The sequence below is a fragment of the Saccopteryx bilineata genome, chromosome 1 (genome assembly GCF_036850765.1).
Source record: "Saccopteryx bilineata isolate mSacBil1 chromosome 1, mSacBil1_pri_phased_curated, whole genome shotgun sequence".
Taxonomy (NCBI): domain Eukaryota; kingdom Metazoa; phylum Chordata; class Mammalia; order Chiroptera; family Emballonuridae; genus Saccopteryx; species Saccopteryx bilineata.
Genome location: NC_089490.1, coordinates 117,065,614 through 117,086,610, shown reverse-complemented (window position 1 = coordinate 117,086,610; position 20,997 = coordinate 117,065,614).

The following is a 20,997-nucleotide window of genomic DNA, read 5'->3' as shown; positions in this document are numbered from 1 at the left end:
TTCATAAAAATTACAGTGGCGTAAATGAACTTTATCAGTAGCCATGGGTACACTATTACTTCACACATAAGACTAACGTGAATCAACTTTGTTTTAGTTAATTTGCTACATCAGTATGTATACATTAAGTGATAAAAATAGAAAGGCACACATGCACCAAATAAACATGTGCTTACATGTCGAAACTTGTTGTGATAGAAACGAGCAGAACTTTCCGGTACACCTTATATATTTTAGGTCTGTTTGTTAGAGTAGTTAGACTACCTTAATAGACTAGATCTCTGGTTTTTCTATGAAAATGCTATTTGACAAAAGCTGTACTTCAGTCCTTTGAGATGACAATGAATATTAAGTTGAGCATTAAATTCCCATCAAAACTGGAAATGATTTTAAAAAAATACCTAATCTTTCATATTTTGTGACTCTTTCCTGTGACTCTAGAGCTGAGCTGCTTGTTTGTAATGTATGACCTGGAAGGTCTTAGGAGCCAGATCTAGCAATCTATTTGCAGGGTCCCAAAACCACATACAGAAGATAAAAAAAAGTTGCAGGAAGCAGATCTCACAAAGGATGAAAGAATAAGCTGCATAGTTTATCAACTGAGCACAATTAAGTAGTAGATTATGGTTTGCTAACAGAAGGTGGAGGAACACACGGGAATATCTGTAGGTCCCAAAACGGTGTGTCAAAAGAGAACCTATTAGTTATTATTTGATATCTTTTTCCATTTTTTTTATTTTTTTAAATATCTTTGATATATGACATATATAAATTGTACACATTCTAGATTAAAGTTTGATAAATTCTTCCAATATAAACACCTCTTCTTGTACACTTCAATAATACTCACTTGAAGCCAATTACTCTTCTGACTTTTATCATTGTAGATATATAAATAAAAGTATGCAGAATATATTATGTGATGTGGGTTTATTTTGCTCAATAATTACCTAGAAATATACATATATAATATTAATAAGTCAATATTATTGAAGTAGTTTTTCTTTTTTTTCTATTCTATTCTCTGAATATCTCAAAATTTATTTATTCATTCTAATATTGATGAATATTTGTGTTATTTCCAGTTTGCAGCTGTTATAAATAATGTCACTAAGAAAATTATTGTGCAATTATTTTGATGCACATTTTGCATGTGTCACTGTTGAGTGGAATTGCTGAATCAGAAGATATTTCTATACTCAGCATTAGTAAATATTGACAGTTTTCCAAATTTACTTTAGCAGTTCCATGGCCACCAGCAACATACAAGACTTTTAGTTGTTTTATATCTTTGCGAATATTTGATATTGGCAAAGATTTTATTATAAATTTTAAAAACATTGGTCATTCTGATAATTAGCTTTGCAGAAAGTAATAATTGGGAGGTGGCAAGAGAGAGACTTTTACGTTTATAATTGAACCTAATCCCTTTCTATCCTTGAAAATCTGATGGTTTATGATGTTGGCATTTCTATGTGCTTTTTGACTACCCATATGTTTTCATTAGTAAGGCCTTTAGTTATGTTTTTGCCTCTTATTCTCCTGGTATTTTTGCCCTAATACTATCTATTTGCCATAATTTAAAAATATATTTTAGATATGGGTCCATTAATAAACAGTCTAATGCACATATTATTTCCTAGGTTGTGGTTTGTTTACTCATTTCTTTGAAAATGTTTTTGATAAGAAGAAATTTTAAACTTTGGTCAATATCCAAATCATTTATTTTTTTCCTAAAATGGGCCGTGTTCTTAAGAAATCTTTGGCTACATTAAAATTATAAAGATATCAACCTTTGTTTTATTCTAGAAGGGTCATGGTTGTAGCATACACATTTAGGTCTGTAGTATGAATCAAAGAAAATTTTGTGTATAATGGCAACTGTTGAAGCTCATTATTTTTTCCACACAGTTATCTCATTATTAAAGGTTATTCGTTAAAGAAACAAAAACAAATAAAGCACCTTTTTCCCCATTAGGGTGTTTTGATGCCTTTGCTTAAAACCAGTTAAATATGGAAGTATGGGCCTTTTATACAATAGTTACTCTGTTGCATTTCTATATATATGCCAAACCACACTGTCTTATTCATCATGACTTAATATTAACTCTTCAATTAATGTAGTGCAAGTTATTCAATCTTTTTTTTAACAACATTTTTGTAGCTAATCTAGATCCTTTATATTTCCACAGAAATTTTAGAATCAGTTTGTCAATTTTTACCAAAAAAAAAAAAAACTGCAAAGATTTTGTTTGTAATTGTGTTAAATTTATATATGAGCAGAATATTGTCAATCTATCAACATGGTATAGCTTTATATATATATTTTTTTGACAGAAACAGAGAGAGAGACAGAAAGGTAGATAGATAGAGACAGACAGCCAGGAAGAGAGATGAGATACATCATTCTTCGTTGAGGCACCTTAGTTGTTCATTGATTGCTTTCTCAAATGTTCTTTGATTGACAGGCTATCACAGAGCAAGTGACCCCTTGCTTAAACCAGCAACCTTGGGCTCAAGCCAGTGACCATAAGGTCATGTCTAAGATTCCTACACTCAAGCCAACGACCCTGCTTTCAAGCTGGCGATCTCAGGGTTTTGAACCTGAGTCCTCTGCATCCCAGTCCTATGCTCTGTCCACTGCGCCACCAACAGGACAGGCTGTACTTATTCTTAAATATCAGTTTATATATCAATTTAAGTTGAAGTTGTTTAATTTTATATTTAACATCCATGCAATTTTATAGAAAAGAAAAATGCTTTTTGTATATTATCCTTGTAGCCTGAAACCCTGCCCAATTCAGGGGAGGGGAAATTAAGCTGCAGCTTTGATAGTAGTACTAGAGAATTTTCAATATGCATGTATGTGTGTGTATAATGCATATGCAAATACATACATAGATACATTTTTTTTGTGTATTTTTCTGAAACTGGAAACAGGGAGAGACAGTCAGACAGACTCCTGCATGCGCCCAACCAGGATCCACCCGGCACACACACCAGGGGGTGACACTCTTCCCACCAGGGGGTGATGCTCTGCCCCTCCAGGGTGTCGCTCTGTTGTGACCAGAGCCACTCCAGCGCCTGGGACAGAGGCCAAGGAGCCATCCCCAGCGCCCGGGCCATCTTTGCTCCAATGGAGCCTTGCTGCGGGAGGGGAAGAGAGAGACAGAGAGGAAGGAGAGGGAGGGGTGGAGAAGCAGATGGGCGCTTCTCCTGTGTGCCCTGGCCGGGAATCGAACCCGGGACTTCTGCAAGGCCAGGCAGACACTCTACCACTGAGCCAACCAGCCAGGGCCTACATAGATACATTTAATAAATTGAAGAAGTTATCTTTATTTCTAGTTTTCTAAATTTTAACTATATTTTGAATTTTTCAAATGCTTTTTCTTGTCTATATAGATTAGGGGTCAGGAAACTTTTTGGCTGAGAGAGCCATGAACACCACATATTTTAAAATGTAATTCCGTGAGAGCCATACAACGACTCATGTACGTTACGCATTATCCAATAAAAATTTGGTGTTCTCCTGGAGGTCAGCTGTGATTGGCTCCACCCACTCGCAACCATGAACATGAGCAGTAGGAAATGAATGGATTGTAATACATGAGAATGTTTTATATTTTTAATGTTATTATTTTTTTATTAAAGATTTGTCTGTGAGCCAGATGTAGCCATCAAAAGAGCCACATCTGGCTCGCGAGCCATAGATTCCTGACCCCTGATATAGATCACTGATATTTTTCTTCTTTAATCTGTTATTACGGTTAATTACATTGATTTTCCTTCTGTGTTAAACTTTACATTCCCAGTAAAAACTCTTTTAGTTCGTATTGTATTATCTTTTTATTAAGTTGGTGGCTTTTATATTCTAATATAGTTGATTTTTATAATTTGCTGTATTTATGTTATATACAGTCACCAAAATCAGCTAATATGGAATCATTGTACTATGGGAAGTACAGACTTAAGTTTCTGGTTCCATTTTTATGAACCAATTAATATTTAACCTTGTTTTGTCTATGTTTTCTGTTTAAAGACACCTTATTTAATATGTTTGTTGATTATTATCATAGAACTTATGACCAACAGTGACATAATTGGACCTGGAGTTCAATTTATTGAAGTTTCTTGTCCTGGCCAAATAGTTCAGGTTGTTTGGTTAAAGCATCAATCCCTGGTCAGAGCACACACAAGAACAAATGTTCCTGTCTCTTTCCTACTTTCTTCCATTCCTTCTCTAAAATCAATAAAATAGACATTTTATTGTCTAATTTTGTTTAAAAAGAGAAGAGTTTCTTATACGGTTTCAATTTTTAAAGTAGATACAGCATTTATTTTAAATTTTTTATTTCTTCTTGTGTTAGTCTGGCTAACTTGTCAAAAGTATTGTCATAAATTTGTTCACAGCATCCACTTATCCTTACGTAACCTGTAGAATCTATAGTAATGTCTCTTTCTCAATCTTCTCATTAGTAATTAGTATTTTCAGTTTCTTGATCAAGCTTTCTAGAAGCATATTAATTTATTACTTTTCTCAAAGAACCAGCTTTTGAATCTGTTGATTTTCTTCAGTTTCTACTTAATTGTAATTATTTTTTTCTTTTTTCTTTTTTTTTACTTTAATTTTAGGCTAGTTTGTATTTCCTTTTCTAAGGAAGAAACGAGCATCATTGATTTTACTGTTTTTTTTCTAATAGAAACATTTATATAAACAATTTTACCTCTCAGCACTGGGTCAGCTTTATCTCACACATTATAATATGTTGCTTTTAAATCCATTCCATTTAATACATTTTCTAACTCCTCTTTTTATTTCTTTGTAACCTATTTGTTACACATAACATAGAAAACATATCCATATATTTTTCTGTTATTGATTTCTAAATTAATACAATTGTAATTGGAAAATATAGTCTGTCCTATTTCAGTTTTTTGAAAATCACTTACATTTGTTTTTGGCATTTCTGAACTTGTTGAATACATGTCCATTGAGTAAATTTTAATATATTTGTAAAATCTTCCATATAGTCTCATAATTCATGTGTCCTTTCTGTGTCCATATATAGGTGTCTTGTCTTTTTTTAAGCAGTAAATATTGTGGTCCCCTTTATTTACTTTGAAAATGCTGATTCTGTTTGGATTATTGAGCTTATATGGGCTAAATTCATTTTCATTTCATCTATCTACTGATACGTGTGGTTTTAAATCTCCTGAAACATTGTTTTCGATTTGCCTAATTTTTTTTCAGTTTATTTTTGCTATCTTATATTATTTCATTTTTAAAAATCTATACTCTGGTGGGGGGGTTGTGTTTTTTTTTCTGTTTTTAGTAAGTTGCCTTAGACTAGAATTCTTACACTTTCTGGACAAATCAATGTTCGTAATATATTTTTATGCCATTGTTGTCAGGCATTTTAAATCTACATATGTTTTAAAAACCATAAAATATTTAAAAACTTAATACTGTATTAGGCTTACTCATGAGATTTTGAATTCTAGTGGTCTTCTGTTTTTCTTACATTTCAATGTATTCCTCTGACAATTTTTATTTTGCTTGAAGAAATTCCTTTAGAATTTTAGTTTGGGCTTGCTGGAAACCATAATACCAGTTTTTATTTGTACAAAAATATTTTCATCTTTCCATTTTGAAAGTATTTTGATAAGTTTTTTATATTTATTTCTTTTTCAGAATTTTTAAATTGTAATTTTGTTATATTATCTTACTCCTTAAAAGTTTGCTTTCTGTTTCTCCTTTAAAAGTTATATGTATCAAAAAAAAAGTTATATGTATCAACAGAGGCTGAGAATTGGGAAAAATGAAAAACTGTTGTGTAGGGGTACAGACTTGCAACTAATAAGTCTTTAAAATCTAATGAACAGCTCAATAATTAAAGTCTACAATACTGTATTATAAACTTCAATGTTGTTAAGAGACTAGATCTTAAATGTTCTTACCACACAAAAAAAACAACAATAATTATCTAACATGATAAAGGTGTTGACAAAGGCTGCAGCAATAATTAAATTGCAATATATAAATGTACCAATAAATACACTGTACACCTTAAATTTATATATGTCAATTATATGTGACTTTCTTTTTTTCATTGATTATTTTATTTATTTATTTATTTATTTATTTATTTATTTATTTTACATAGACAGAGAGAGAGTCAGAGAGAGGGATAGATAGGGACAGACAAACAGGAACAAAGAGAGATGAGAAGCATTTGAGTTTAGTAATGAGTTTACTGTGCTGTACTTTTGAATACCATTCTTTGCCATCATCATAATTGATATCTTTGATCAGTTTGAAAAATTATTGTCAATTTTTGTTGAAATATGTTTTTTTCTTCATTTGTCATGTCTTTCCTAGACCTGAAATTCCATGGTATGTTAAAAAATGCTATGATGTTTCATATACCATTTATATTCTTTTCAATATTTTAAATTTTTTTATTCTTTGATTGTACAGGATAATTTTTTTACAGATGCATATTTCAGTTTATTAACCATTATTTTACTGTGTTAAGTCTGTTGTTAAATCTGTTTATTAAATTCTTATATTTAGTTATTTTATTTTTACAAATAAAAATACAAAGATACAATTCTATATATTTTTGTCTTCATATAGATTCAAAATTCTGATAAATTTCTTTCTTTTTATTTATTTATTATCTTAAACATATTAATTGTAGTTATTTTAAAAGCCAATATCTGATTTTCCTGTCTCAATTGTCTGTTTTTTCTTTTGATTTTACTTGACCCTGTTTCTTACCATGTTTAATAATTTTTTTGAATGTTTATAAAAATAGCCTGACCTGTGGTGGCGCAATGGGTAAAGCATCAACCTGGAATGCTGAGGTTGCCAGTTCAAAACCCTGGACTTGCCTAATCAAGGCACATATGGGAGTTGATGCTTTCTGTTCGTCCCTCTTTCTCTCTTTCTCTCTCATCTCCTCTCTCTAAAATGAATAAATAAAATTTATAAAAATGAATGTTTATAAAAATAATAAAGCTATAAGTGCTTTTATATTTTTCCACAGATAACTTGTTCCTTCTGAACAGCAGGTAACATTTAAATAATATAATTGAGTCTGGTTTGTTTCAAATTTCTTTCTAGTGATGATCTTTCTACATTCTCAACTAGAAAGGTTTCCCTTGGTCACAATACACTGTAAAATCCTGTTGTTCTGTCTTTTTCAATATAGCTTTTCACCTTCCCCTCTTAATATTTGTGGTCATGTATTTTGGCCTGCCTATGTTTATATGAGGTACCAACATATGCCTTATAAAGAAATCACATAATGAATGTAGGCAACACTTTTAATATTTTTTCTTCTGGGATCTTGGTGTCCCAAGTCTTAGATAACTTGAGATTCTAAATTTCAGTTTTGTCCCCCCAGATCAGCAAGACTACTACTAATTGTAGGCCACTAATTCCTGCTAAACCTTTGTATTCCCTATGGTGAATCCAACAAAGGTCCAGGAAGGATAAACTTAGGACAAATATATGCATTTTTCTCCCATTTGAATACTGGGCCTGAAAATCCTGAATGCCCTTGATTATCTCCATCGAGGGGAGGAGGTCTTAGAGGTCTTAAAGAGGTTAAATAGTAAATATCTGTTTCTGGAGCTAGAGTTTTAGAATGGGGATGGAATCTAGAACAATAAGAGCTGTGATTTAAAAAAAATAACATATCAGAATTTAAAATCCTACAAGTGCTACAACTCCAGGTGATGGCTAAATTTAGTGTTTGAGCAGAAGAGTGAATTGATCAAGTTGAACAGATATTCGTACTGTTGATAATTACAAACAGGGTTTAAGGTCGCTAAATTGTCTGATTACATTAGTTAGATAATGCTGCATAATAAATCAGCTTTTAAAATTCAATTGCTTAAATAATAAAAATTTATTTTTATCTCTATCCTGTTTTTTTTATTAATTTATTGTGTTTACATAGACTCTAGTGTCCCCTCAAAGACATCCTCCCCTCCCCCGTGTTCCCAAGTACATCACCCCTGTCCACCTTCCCCCTTCCCTCTAGGATTTGCTTTTATGCTCTCATCTTATTCTATCACCCTATCATCTCCTTTCCCTCTGTCCGCTTTCCTTCTGGATCCTTTGATCCCGCCTTTGTCTCTATTCTGCTCCTCAGTTCATATTGTTCATCAGATTCCTCAGATGAGAGAGGTCATATAATATTTTTCTTTCTCTGCCTGGCTTATTTCACTTAACATAATAGTTTCTAGGTCCATCCATGTTGTTGCAAAAAATAATATTTCCTTCTTTTTCATGGCCCCATAGTATTCCATTGTGTGTAGGTACCTGGCTTTTTAATCCACTTGTCAACTGATGGACACTTGGGCGGTTTCCAGATCTTGCCTACTGTAAACAATGCGGCCACAAACATGGGGGGTACATTTCTCCTATTGATTTGTTGACGTGGTGTTCTTGGGGTATATTCCTAAAAGTAGGATGGCTGAGTCAAAAGGCAGTTCCATTTTTAATTTTTTGAGGAATCTCCATACTGTTTTCCACAGTGGCTGCACCAGTCTGCATTCCCACCAGCAGTGCAGGAGGGTTCCCTTTTCTCCACATCCTCGCCAGCACTTATTCTGTGTTGTTTGGTTGATGAAAGCCATTCTGACAGGTGTGAGGTGATATCTCATTGTGGTTTTAATTTGTATTTCTCTAATGATTAGTAATGTTGAGCATTTTTTCATATGCCTATTGGCCATCTGTATGTCCTCTTTGGAGAAGTGTCTATTCATTTCTTTTTCCCATTTTTGATTGGATTGTTTGTCTTCCTAGTGTTGAGTTTTACAAGTTCTTCATAAATTTTGGTTATTAACCCCTTATCAGACATATTGTCTAATATGTTCTCCCATTGTGTGGTTTGCCTTTTTATTCTGTTCATATTGTCTTTAGCTGCGCAAAAGCTTTTTAGTTTGATATAGTCACATTTGTTTATCCTGTCTTTTATTTCCCTTGCGCATGGAGATAAATCAGCAAATATATTGCTGCGAGTGATATCGAAAAGCTTATTGCCGCCTGACCTGTGGTGGCGCAGTGGATAAAGCGTCGACCTGGAAATGCTGAGGTTGCCGGTTCAAAACCCTGGGCTTGCCTGGTCAAGGCACATATGGGAGTTGATGCTTCCTGCTCCTCCCCCTTCTCTCTCTCTCTGTCTCTCTCTTCTCTCCCTCTCTCTCTCCTTTCTAAAATGAATAAATAAATAAAATAAATAAATAAATAAATAAATAAATAAATAAGAGAAAAGCTTATTGCCTATGTTTTCCTCTGGAATGCTTATAGTTTCATGACTTACATTTAAGTCTTTTATCCATTTTGAGTTTATTGTTGTGAATGGTTTAAGTTGGTGGTCTAGTTTAATTTTTTTGCTGATAGCTGTTCAATTTTCCCAACACCATTTGTTAAAGAGACTGTCTTTACTCCATTGTATGCTCTTACCTCCTTTGTGAAATAGCAGTTGTCCATAAAGGTGTGGGTTTATTTCTAGGTTCTCTGTTTTGTTCCATTGATCTGTATGCCTGTTCTTATGCCCGTACCAAGCTGTTTTGAGTACAATGGCCTAGTAGTATAACTTGACGTCCAGAAGTGTGATACCATCCACATTATTCTTCTTTTTCAAGATCGCTGAGGCTATTTGTGTTCTTTTTTGGTTCCGTATGAATTTTTGGAATATTTGTTCTATATCTTTGAAGTATTTCCTGGGTACTTTAATAGAAATTGCATTGAATTTATAAATTGCTTTGGGTAATATGGACATTTTCATGATGTTCATTCTTCCTAGCCATGAACACAGTATATTCTTCCACTTGATTGTATCTTCCTTGATTTCTTTTATAAAAGTCTTTAACCTTCTTGGATAAATTTACTCCTAGGTATTTTTGTTGTTGTTCTTGCAATAGTGAAGGGGATTGTTTTCTTAATTTCTCTTTCAGGCAGATTATTGTTGATGTATAAAAATGCCTATGATTTATGAGTATTAATTTTATATCCTGCCACCTTGTTGAATTCATTTATCAGGTCCAGTAGTTTTTGACTGCAACTTTAGGGTTTTTATGTACACTGTCAGGTCATCATCAAATAATGATAGTTTTACTTCTTTTCCAATTTGGATGCCTTTTATTTCTTCTTCTTGTCTGATTGCTGTGGTTAGGACTTCCAGAACTATGTTGAATAAGAATGGTGAAAGGGGGCACCCTGCCTTGTTCCTGATCTTAGGGGATTGCTTTTAACTTTTGCCCATTGAGTATGATGTTAGCTGTGGGTCCATCATAGATGGCTTTTATCATGTTGAGATATATTCCCTGCATTTCCACTTTGATGAGAGTTTTGATCATAAGTGGGTGCTGGATTTTTATCAAATTTTTTTTCTGCATCTATTGATATTATCATGAGGTTTTTATCCTTCCTTTTGTTTATGTGATGAATCACATTGATTGATTTGAAAATATTGTACCAGCCTTGCCTCCCCAGAATAAATACCACTTAATCATGATGTATGATTTTTTTCATGTATTGCTGGATCCAGTTTGCTAATATTTTCTTGAGAATTTTAGCATCTAAACTTATCATGGATATTGACCTATAATTTTCTTTCTTTGTAGTGTCTTTGCCTGGTTTTAGAATCAGAATTATGCTTGCTTAGTAAATGGAGCTTGTAAGTTTTTCCTCCTCTTGAATTTTTTGAAATTGCTTGAGAAGAATAGAAGTTAGTTCTTTAAATGTTTGGTAGAATTCGCCTGTGAAGTCATCTGGTCCAGGGCTTTTGTTTGTTGGGAGGTTTTTGATAACTGTTTCAATCTCATTTGTTGTGGTTGGTCTATTTAGGTTTTCTGGTTCTTTCAGATTGATTTTTGAAAGATTATATTTTTCAAAGAATTTGTCCATTTCACCGAGGTTGTCTAATTTTTTGGCATACAAGTCTTCATAGTATTTTCTTATAATCCTTTATATTTCTGCTGTGTCTATTGTTACTTCTCCACCCTAATTTCTAATTTTATTTATTTGAGTCCTTTCTCTTTTTTTCTTGTTGAGTCTGGCTAAGGGTTCATTGATCGTGTTTATTTTTTTAAAGAACCAGCTCTTGGTTTTTTTGATCCTCTGTATTGTTTTTTAGTCTCTATGTCATTTATTTCTGCTCTGATCTTTATTATTTCCTTCCTTCTACTTCCTCTAGGCTTTACTTGCTGTTCTTTTTCTAGTTCTTTTAGTTGCAGGATTAAGTTGTTTATTTGAGCTTTATCTAGCTTCTTAAGGTATGTCTGTAATGCTATGAACTTTCCTCTCAGGACTGCTTTTGCTGTGCCCCACAGATTTTGAGTTGTTGTGTGCTCATTTTCATTTGTTTCAAGGAAATTTTTTATTTCTTAATCACATTGTTGACCCATTCATTGTTTAATAGCATGCAGTTTAGTTTCCAAGTGTTTGAGTGTTTTTCAGTTTTCCTATTGTAGTTGATTTCTAGTTTTATGCCATTGTGGTCAGAGAAGATGCTTGATATGGTTTCAATCTTCTTAAATTTGTTGAGACTCATTTTATGCCCTAATATGTGGTCTATACTAAAGAATATACTATGCTCAATTGAAAAGAATGTATATTCTGCTGCTTTAGGGTGAAAGGTTATGAAGATATCTATTAAATCCAGTTAATCTAGTGTGTCTCTTAATTCTGCTGTTTCTTTGTTAATTTTCTTTATTGTCTATCCATTGATGTTAGTGGGGTATTGAAATCTCCTACTGTTATAGTATTGCTGTTAATTTCTCCCTTTATGTCCATTAAAATCTGCTTTGTATATTTAGGTGCTCCTATATTAGGTGCATAGATATTTATAATGGTTACCTCTTCCCGTTGGATTGCTCCCTTTATCATTATGTTGTGAACTTCTTTATCCCTTACTTATAGCCTTTGTTTTAAAGCCTATTTTGTCATATATAAGTATTGCTACCCCAGCTTTTTTTTTCATTCCATTTGCATTAAATATTTTTTCCAACCTTTGAATTTCAATCTATGTGTATTTTTGTTTTGAGTTGTGTCTCCTGTAGACAGCGCATGTATGAGTCCTATTTTCTTATTCATTCAGCTACCCTATGTCTTTTGATTGGAGCATTTATTCCATTTACATTTGAAGTTATTATTGATATGTAGCTGTTTATTGCTATTTTTTCTTTAAATCTATATTCATATATATATTTATATATATATTTCCTGTTTTGTTCTGTCTACAGCAGGCTCCTCAAAATATTTTGTGGCTTTGGTTTGGCTGTAATAAATTCCTTGAGGTTTTTTTTTTTTCTGTCTGGGAAGCTTTTTATTTCTCCTTCACTTTTAAACGATATAGTCTTGCTGGATAAAGAAGTCTTGGTTGTAGGTTCTTGTTCTGCATTACTTTGAATATTTCTTGCCAAACCCTTCTGGTCTCAAGTGTTTCTGTTGAGAAGTCAGATGTCATCCTTATGGGTGTTCCTTTGTAGATGATTGACAGTTTTTCTCTTGCAGCTTTTAGTATTCTTTCTTTATCTCTTAGCTTTGGTATTTTGATTATGATGTGTCTTGTTGTGGGTCTCTTTGGTTTTTTTTTTAATGGGTTCCCTCTGCTTTTTGAAGTTGTGTGATTCTTTCCTGCATCGATTTAGGGAAATTTTCAGCTCTAATTTCTTCAAAGAGCTTCTCTAGTCCTTGTTTTTTCTCTTCTCCTTCAGGAACCCCTATGAAGTAGATGTTATTTCTTTTCATGTTATCACAGAGCTCTCTTAGAGTTTCCTAAGACTTTTTAATCCTCTTTTCTTTTTGCTTTTCTACTTCCATGCTTTCACTTATCTTGTCCTCTAAGTCACTGATTCGATCCTCTGCTTCATTCAGCCTGTGTTTAATTACTTCTAGTCTAGTCTTTATTTCTGATATTGTGTTTGTCATTTCTTTCTGGTTCTTCTTTATGATTTCCGTGTCCTTTAGATGCTTACAATTTCTTTACTGAGGTGTTAATTAAGTCCATCCATTGTAGCTTTGAGATCCTTAAGCATCCTAACAATCATTATTTTATACTCTGCATCCAGTAATTTGATTACTTCAAATTTGTCTGGTTGAAGCATATGGCTTATGCTTCTCTGCCTTCCCATTATCTTCCAGTTGTGGTCTCTTTACCTAGTAGAGCCACTTTGAAGTCTTGATTTGTTTGTTTTCTTTTCAGTTTTCTTAACTTGGTGGTAATCTTGTTTACTGATCTCAGCAGTGGGCTTATTTGAAACTGTATTCAGGAATGCGGTGAGTGTAACCTGAGACTCTGAAGGCATGATCTGCCAGCTTCTCCCCAGGGGCAGGTGCTTTCCTGCTTCAGTAGGGGGAAGTGTAGCTCAGATCTCCATGAAGACCTGAGTTACTGCCCCTCCTCCCCACTTCCTGTTTTCAGCTGTGTCTTATTGAGCTGATTGGAGCTGGAGAGCTTTCTGGATGTGCGTCACCTGGACCTACTTTAGGCTTGTGCTGTGTGGAGGGATCAACCCCTCCCCCAGCTATGGCCACCTCCACATTGGATGAGTCAGCTTCTCAGTTCATCTCATGCATTCCTCTGCCCATCACCATCTGTCTCTCTCTCCTCAGTTTCCTTTTGGGAGACAAGCCAGTCCTCTCAGCACACCTCATTCCCATGTCCCCAGGCAAGTGGCTGTGAGAAATATTTTCTACTCTTTTCCTTGTAATGAGACCCCTTCTGGGCTCTCAGCCTCACCCCTCCCCCTTTGCTCCTGGAAGCAAGTGAGCCCCACTGCACCTCTGCACACCCTACCAGGCTCAGTGTGGCTTCTTATTTGCTCCTTGGTTTTTGGGGCCTGTTTTTTATAATCTAAAGTTGGCTTTTCATGCTGATTGTTCCTAAATTAATTTGTAATCCAGTTTGGTGGTGTGAACTGGGAGTCTGTGCATCTGCCTACTCTGCTGCCATCCTGGTATCCTGGAACATCTTTCTTATCTTTATAAGTCATTTGTCAGGCTTTGCTTTGAGCTATGCCTTGGCTGTGCTTGGCTCAAAACTCTGATTTTGAACCAGAAATGTTATACATGTCTTTTATTTTCTCATTGGCCCAATGGTTTTCTTATGGAGAATGGCAACAGCAAAAGAGAGCAAGCAGAAAAACTTGGTGATTCAGGAACTCTGCCCAAAATGAGCGCACTGTCATTTTTCCCATATTCTGTTGGTCAAAGTCACACAAAAAAAGTCTAATAGAAATAGAATGGAGAAATATACTCTACTCTCAGTGGAAAGAATTGCAAAATGAAAAGAAAAGGGGCAAGATTATATTATTTTACTAATTAAAGTGTTTTTTCATTTTTTAAGAAATGATTTACTCTATTACAGATGTATAATATTCCATATGCTGTTAAAGTTAATATATTGGATAAGAAAAAACTTTATTGGAGAAAATCTCCATGTGTAGGAAGGGGAAATACAAACTGGTAGGGAAGGAGAATGTTCATACCAAATGCAAGAAGAAGGGGGAGAAAGGAGAACTGAGTTGGAAGAGTATTAGATTACACTGTAATTCTAACAGTCATGGACAGACCAATGGAAGGTCCTTGAGTCAAAGTTGTTCAGATGAGTCTCACTTCTCATAGTTGTAGGCCTTCATGAACACTTTTTCCAGCTCAGTCTTTGCTTGCGATTAGCCAGAAAAAAGCTTGGCTTTAGTATAAAGGTACTGATGGGTCAGAGGCAGATTCAGGTCAGTTGAGGTTCTAGGAACAGAAGAAAATATTGGGCCCCTTAAAAAGAGAGAGAGAGAGAGAGAGAGAGAGAGAGAGAGAAAATAAAAATATGTTAACCATATTCTTAAATAAATAAAAAATATTATGTACTATTAATGTTAATATTGTACATATGAAACCAAACTTGGTGTGATTAGAAAAAAGTGTAAAATTGGGGTTTTGTGAGGCCCTTCAGAAGTTAGGGCCCAGGGTGCATGCCTGATGTGCCCGCCATTAAATCTACCTCTGTGGTAGGACCAAAGAGGCAAGAGTTGGCCCTTTCACTCAACATTGCTTCCCCCATCAGGAGATATACTTAGTGCACTTTCATGGCTGCTGCAGTCACAAAGTACACTGTAGTAGAGAAGAAATCCTGAGAATGAAGAATCAAAATTATCAGTAAATTAGGGAGAGCTACCACCAAGAAGTAGGACATGATTATGGAAAGTACCACTGTTTGTCATAGAGCTCACAGAGCAGATTTGAAATAAATTGTTCTGATGAAACCTGTGATAAACATAAGTGCTCACTTCACTTCTCAAGAGTTTACATATTATCAGTTTAAACATCTATTGCTCCATTTTGTCAAGAATTACTGTTTTTGTCACTTCTACAAAAATCAATCTTTTATTATGTTTTTCAACTTTTTATTGTGATAAAATACATATAACATAAAATTTATTATCATAACCATTTTAAGGGTACAAATTAGTGGTACCTTTCAATGGGGAAACAAACTCCTTGCAAGGTTACCTGGGAAATAACAAGAATCCGCCAATAATCAGATAAAGATGTGATTCAGTGCTATTTTCTTTATACACTCTATGTACTCTGTTCTTTTGGGCAGATTCACCCATTTTTTCTGATTCTTCTCATTTCTATTTTTACTTTTTTATTCTTTATTTCTTTTGGGTAATTTTATTTCTAGTTTTTGTTTTTGTTTTTTGGCTCCAAAGTTCTTTCTTCCTCTCCTTGGTTTCTTTGGTCATTAATTATATTTATTTGCTATCCCATGTTGTGTGACAAATAAATTATAAGATTTTCAAGAGGTAAATTGGTTTTATGTATATGAGTTATCAAAATATCATATAATAGGCCCTGGCCGGTTGGCTCAGCGGTAGAGTGTCAGCCTGGCGTGTGGGGGACCCGGGTTCGATTCCCAGCCAGGGCACATAAGAGAAGCACCCTTTTGCTTCTCCACCCACCCCCCTCCTTCCTCTCTGTCTCTCTCTTCCCCTCCCGCAGCCAAGGCTCCATTGGAGCAAAGATGGCCCAGGCGCTGGGGATGGCTCCTTGGCCTCTGCCCCAGGCGCTAGAGTGGCTCTGGTCGCAGCAGAGCGACGCCCGGGAGGGGCAGAGCATCGCTCCCTGGTGGGCAGAGCATCGCCCCTGGTGGGCAAGCCGAGTGGATCCCGGTCGGGCGCATGCGGGAGTCTGTCTGACTGTCTCTCCCCGTTTCCAGCTTCAGAAAAAAAAAAAAAAAAAAAAAAAAAAAAAAAAAAAAAATATATATATATATATATATATATATATATATATATATTATATAATAGCTCTATATAAAGTTAAAAATCAAACCAAAAGGACTGGATACTTATACAATTACAGTGGCACCTTGAGATACAAATTTAATTCATTCTAACCGAGCTCATAAGTCAGTCAACTCGTATATTAAACTGCTGATACTGGACCCATGCACCAACACACCAACTAGCAGCAGCTTCCCAAATCACGACTCGTATCTCAGAATTTCGCTCAGATCTTGAACAAAAATATGGACTGTGTCGCAGCTCATATTTTAAAAAATTCATGTTGGTCTGTTTGTATCCTTTTTTTTTTTTTGTATTTTTCTGAAGCTGGAAATGAGGAGAGACAGTCAGACAGACGCCCGCATGCGCCCGACCAGGATCCACCTGGCACGCCCACCAGGGGGGTGCTCTGCCCACCAGGAGGGCGATGCTCTGCCCCTCCAGGGCGTCATTCTGCCGTGACCAGAGCCACTCTAGCGCCTGGGGCAGAGGCCAAGGAGCCATCCCCAGCGCCCAGGCCATCTTTGCTGCAATGGAGCCTTGGCTGTGGGAGGGGAAGAGAGAGACAGAGAGGAAGGAGGGGGGGAGGGGGGAGAAGCAAATGGGCGCTTCTCCTATGTGCCCTGGCTGGGAATCAAACCCGGGTCCCCCTCACGCCAGGCCAACGCTCTACCGCTGGGCCAACGGGCCAGGGCAGTCTGTTTGTATCTTAAAGTACCACTGTAGCTAGAAAACAGAAAGATGATATGTCAGTTAGGCACCCTCCTCCCCCAAAATCTCATAAACAAAGAAAAGAAATAGAGAATCATAGCTATCAACTACCATATTATACACTTTGCAAATATATTTAACTAAATCTTTTTGCAGCACTCTCAAGCAGTCATTATTAAGGAAAATGAATATCAGAAAAAGCCATTAATATATTACCTAATGTCATACAACTACTATTGAGAACTGGGAATCAAATTTAGGACCTTCTGTCTAAAAATTTACGTTCTTTTTAAATTATTGTACTTATCATGGTGTCCCCTAATAATTTCTATAGACAGATATCTGGTGCAGTTGGTTATTTGGATAATTATATAATATATAAATATATATTATCAATGAAAGTGAAGAGAGTAAAATCAAATCAGTCACATCAAGTTGATTATTATTTTCTTTTGATTTTGGTATATTGACTTGCTACCTAATTGGCTAGTAGTTGAAACTGATTGACAGATGTAATAAACTTACTAAATCAGTTCCTGATAAAAAGAAAATTATCACTATCTATATATGGTACCAAGCTTAGGGATTCTTATATGTGTTCCAATTTACCCCATCTCCAAAGATGTAAGTTAACTTTGTATATAAAAGAGTTCAATCAAAAATATTGCATATGCATCATGATAAAAATTTCCAATCATTAGGCTCTGATATACTCTATATGAGCATTTGTTCTAAGATATACAACAAATAATGCATTAATTATTAGAATTCTGAAGATTGCACTTGATTTTTTTTAAATTCCAAATTTTAGAATATTAAAGATTACGCCTGTGACAGAATCCTTTGCTTTCTTTGCATCAGTGGGTGTTGACAGACAATTCTTTATGGGTCTCTTGTGTTTATGCATATCTTACAAGCAGAGACACTGACTTCCCTTTCTTCTGGAGTATATTCTCAAATGTAATTGTATAATAAATAGCCAAGGAAGATTGCAATAGGATCTCCCTCTAAAACAATGGAAAGTTTGGCTTATAGCTTTGAGAAATAGGATCAGTGTCTCCCTCTGGAGTAATAGGCAGGGATGTTCACTGTCTAGCATAAAGGACTTGGGTTTCCTAAAATCAGGTATTACCTGCCCTCTTCATGTTTCCCTGTGGGAATTAGAGTTCAGAAAACCAGCTTAAAAATATGGTAGCTTAGTGTGACTATTATGATGAGTGATAAGATGTCCTCTGTCTCTGACCCAGGAGAATTGTGTCTTTTGCCAACATCCATAAAATAATGGCCGGTCAACATGGTAGCTGGCAAGTAACCATTCTAGACAGATAAAAAAAAATAAAACTTGGTTCTAAAAATTCTTATAGAAAATAACAATATGCATTTGACAGAGGAAGAATTCTTGTAGAAGTACCTTAAAAGTTTTTTACAGGATTGCTTAGGTTTACATCTCTGTGATTCTAGACTAGTTATTTCAACTTACCTGGTCAGAAGGTTAACATAAAAATGATTTATTTATTTTTTTAATAAATTTTTATTAATAGTAATGGGATGACATTAATAAATCAGGGTACATATATTCAAAGAAAACATATCTAGGTTATTTTGTCATTAAATTATGTTGCATATCCCTCGCCCAAAGTCAGATTGTCCTCCGCCACCCTCTATCTAGTTCTCTGTGCCCCTCCCCCTCCCCCTAATTCTCTCCCTCCCTCCCTCCCATGTCCTCCCTCCTCCCACCCCTGGTAACCACCACACTCTTGTCCATGTCTCTTAGTCTCGTTCTTATGTTCCACCAATGTATGGAATCATGTAGTTCTTGTTTTTTTCTGATTTACTTATTTCACTCCGTATAATGTTATCAAGATCCCACCATTTTGCTGTAAATGATCTCATGTCATCATTTCTTATGGCTGAGTAGTATTCCATAGTGTATATGTGCCACATCTTCTTTATCCAGTCTTCTATTGAAGGGCTTTTTGGTTGTTTCCATGTCTTGGCCACTGTGAACAGTGCTGCAATGAACATGGGGCTACATGTGTCTTTACGTATCAATGTTTGTGAGGTTTTGGGGTATATACCCAGTAGACGGATTGCTGGGTCATAAGGTAGTTCTATTTGCAGTTTTTTGAGGAACCAAAATACTTTCCTCCATAATGGTTGTACTACTTTACAGTCCCACCAACAGTGAATGAGGGTTCCTTTTTCTCCACAGCCTCTCCAACATTTGCTATTACCCGTCTTGTTGATAATAGCTAATCTAACAGGGGTGAGGTGGTATCTCATTGTAGTTTTGATTTGCATTTCTCTAATAACTAATGAAGCTGAGCATCTTTTCATATATCTGTTGGCCATTTGTATCTCTTCCTGGGAGAAGTGTCTGTTCATGTCCTCTTCCCATTTTTTTATTGGATTGTTTGTTTGTTTGTTCTTGAGTTTTATGAGTTCTTTGTAAATTTTGGATATTAGGCCCTTATCTGAGCTGTTGTTTGAAAATATCAGTTCCCATTTAGTTGGCTGTCTGTTTATTTTGATATCAGTTTCTCTTGCTGAGCAAAAACTTTTTATTCTGATGTAGTCCCATTCGTTTATCTTTGCCTTCACTGCTCTTGCCATTGGAGTCAAGTTCATAAAATGTTCTTTAAAACCCAGGTCCATGATTTTAGTACCTATGTCTTCTTCTATGTACTTTATTGTTTCAGGTCTTATATTTAGGTCTTTGATCCATTTTGAATTAATTTTAGTACACGGGGACAGGCTGTAGTCGAGTTTCATTCTTTTGCATGTGGCTTTCCAGTTTTCCCAACACCATTTGTTGAAGAGGCTTTCTTTTCTCCATTGTGTGTTGTTGGCCCCTTTATCAAAGATTATTTGACCATATATATGTGGTTTTATTTCTGGGCTTTCTATTCTGTTCCATTGGTCTGAGTGTCTATTTTTTTGCCAATACCATGCTGTTTTGATTATCGTGGCCCTATAATATAGTTTAAAGTCAGGTATTGTAATGCCCCCAGCTTCATTCTTTTTCCTTAGGATTGTTTTGGCTATTCGGGGTTTTTTATAGTTCCATATAAATCTGATGATTTTTTGTTCCATTTCTTTAAAAAATCTCATAGGAATTTTGATGGGAATTGCATTAAATTTGTATATTGCTTTGGGTAATATGGCCATTTTGATTATATTTATTCTTCCTATCCAAGAACAAGGAATATTTTTCCATCTCATTGTATCTTTTTCGATTTCCCTTAACAATGCTTTGTAATTTTCATTATAAAGGTCCTTTACATTCTTTGTTATGTTTATTCCTAGGTATTTTATTTTTTTTGTTGCAATCGTGAAGGGGATTATTTTTTTGAGTTCGTTTTCTAATATTTCATTGTTGGCATATAGAAAGGCTATGGACTTTTGTATGTTAATTTTATATCCTGCGACCTTACTGTATTGGTTTATTGTTTCTAATAATCTTTTTGTGGAGTCCTTCAGGTTTTCGATGTATAGGATCATATCATCAGCAAAAAGTGATACCTTTACTTCTTCTTTTCCGATATGGATGCCTTTTATTTCTTTGTCTTGTCTGATTGCTCTGGCCAGAACTTCTAGCACCACGTTAAATAAGAGTGGAGAGAGTGGACAACCTTGTCTTGTTCCTGATTTAAGGTAGAAAATCCTCAGTTTTATGCCGTTTCATATGATGTTGGCTGATGGTTTATCATATATGGCCTTTATCATGTTGAGATATTTTCCTTCTATACCCATTTTGTTGAGAGTCTTAAACATAAAATTGTGTTGTAGTTTATCAAAAGCCTTTTCTGCATCTATTAGTAAGATCATGTGGTTTTTGTTCTTTGTTTTGTTGATATGGTGTATTACGTTAACCGTTTTGCGTATGTTGAACTATCCTTGAGATTCTGGGATGAATCCCACTTGAGCATGATGTATTATTTTTTTAATATGTTGTTGTATTCGGTTTGCCAGTATTTTGTTTAG